Source organism: Mesoplodon mirus (assembly GCF_964341445.2).
Source record: "Mesoplodon mirus genome assembly, chromosome: 5".
In the NCBI taxonomy this organism is placed as follows: domain Eukaryota; kingdom Metazoa; phylum Chordata; class Mammalia; order Artiodactyla; family Ziphiidae; genus Mesoplodon; species Mesoplodon mirus.
Genome location: NC_138980.1, coordinates 23173402 through 23175884, shown reverse-complemented (window position 1 = coordinate 23175884; position 2483 = coordinate 23173402).

Here is a 2483-nt window from a genome sequence, read left to right as displayed (position 1 = left end):
GTAGAAAGCAACCTTGAATAAGTTAACCTGAACTTTCAAAAAAACCAGTACAACACAGAAAACGATTTGGTCTCCAAAACCTGTCTGTTAATTTCTGTGTACATAATTTTTCTTTGGTTTATTTTTGGGCCAAAAAAAAAAATTACTGCTGCTGAAGGGAACCTTGCAACAAATTCAGTTACTAGAAGTTCCAAGGTCACTTGAAGCAGAACCACGACAAACTTTAACAGTAAACGAAGAAAATTATAACACAAATAGAATTTTACTGAGAACCAACATAACTTAGGAACAAAAATGAGGCATTCTGATATTTGTTTCTGTGAGAAAATCAACTAAAAGAAATTGTAGAACTTGGAAACTAATCAAAATAGAATTATTGATACAATGGGTGTGAGAGAGAAGAAAGGAAGGAAAGAAAGGGGCAAAAGAAAAGAAAAAAGTGAAGGGAAGAATGGGAAGGGATCTGGGGGAGAAGTAAGCAAAATAAGTGAAATAAAATGCTAATTTTTATTTGGATATTTGTTCATTGAAAATACTTCATATGTCATCACAGGTAATGATAGGCATGAAAAACACATTCTTGTTTTTGATTCTTGTTAGTTATGATTTTTTGGAAATGACTTTTATAGAGACATGTCTCTGTACTAGAACTAGAAATACCAGGGAAAAAAGTGAATAAAGTAAATATTAGAATTTTGATTCAACAAATTGAAAGAACTCTGAAATTCATTATTTAAGTGCAATGTTTCTTTCATTCACAGAACAGTATGTAGGCTCCAGTAGTGTTGGTGCTAGTGACAACTAGTGTGTCTAATTTCTGGGATCCTTCTTTAAGATGGGCTGCAGGGAATGAGGGTGGCAGATAGCCTCCAGCTGTCAACAACCTCAGGGTCTGCTGCAGAAAGCCACTTGCTCAAGGTCCTGCTCTCCGTTCCAGGGCCAGCTGGCCCACCCCACATAATGATATTGCTGTCTTAGTCTACATTACGTTCAAACATCAGAAGAAAACAACCCTGACCACATCCCACTCTCCCCCCACATAAGCACACAGACCATGCTACAGACCCCTGCTAGGTGTTCCCACAGCACTCAAAATCTCTCCACTGTGAGCATATACCATCCTTTATTATTTTTGCTTAACCCTAATTCTTCCTTACTAGACCACAAAGATCCATTTAGCAGGAATCATCTTTAGCTCGCTCTCCACTGATGGACTCCCCAGTGCTTGGAATTTAGTAGGTACTTAGTAAATATGTGTTAGGTGAGTGAATGGATGGAGGCATTGCTCATTGTCATTTATTTCTAAAATTAAGAAATATTTATGGAGTATCTACTAAGTTCCAGACACTGTGCTAGTCCTTGAGATGATGTGGTCACTGCCTTAAAAGGTATGTAATCTAATACTTTAGTTTAAACATAGGTACACACACTTATTTTTTTTCACAATTATTTTTTAAATACCTGTTAGTAATTATAAAGGACTCGAGATCTCTGGAAGGTCTAAAACTAGAGGTCAGAATACTAGAATAAAATGTCATGAAACCAGTGCTTCAATTGGATGAAATGGTTTATATAATGAAGAAACCTTTCCAACATCCAATTTAACCTTTTATAAAGAAAGAAATACATGGAAGTTTCCAGAAGGTATAGTAAAAAGGGAGTAGACTTCAGATTAGGTTAAAGGTGATTTAAAAATTCTAGTTTTGCCACTTAGAACTCTAAGAACTTGGGAATGTTAACTTAAATAGATTAGCATTCATTTCCTCACTTACTTTATTAATCAGGTTAAGAATTCTCATTCCCAGAGTTCCTTGTGAGGATTACCTCATGTTTCATGTGTAAAGCACTTAGCATACCTCCAGGGACATAGTAGTTATTTAACTAATGTCAATTTCCTCTGCTAATTCTTAGGCTAACCAAAGAACCCCTCAGGGGTAAGCACAGCTTCCTTACTCTAAACTGTCTTCTCCTCTCCTGTCATGCAATATTAAAATGATTTCTCTAGTGACACTCATAATTTTAGGAGAACTTACAAATAAACACCAAAGTGAGTTTTATAAAATGTTTTCTAATACTCTAGCCAGATTATATATATTTATTTGTATATTGATATACAGACTAGATGTTATTCTGTTTCTCAATAGAAATTATTTGTACTATTGTTACTATCTTGCTATCTAATAAAAGACTAAACAGAGATAGCTTAGTGTCTTGAAAGATGAATTAAAATTTACAATATGTGTTCAATATTTTCTCCTGTATATATGTCTGGTGAAGAGATCACAAATCTTATCTAGTCAACTGGTTCCCTAGTTCACTAATATTCAACTGTGATAACTGGCAGCACACTCTAAAATAATAATAATAATAACCAACAAATGACAGCATTGCCGTAAGTGCACGAGTTATATTGAAAGCATGACTTGCGAGATCTTTTCAGCCATTTTATTTCTAACTCGTATTCTTTTAACCACTTACTCTTT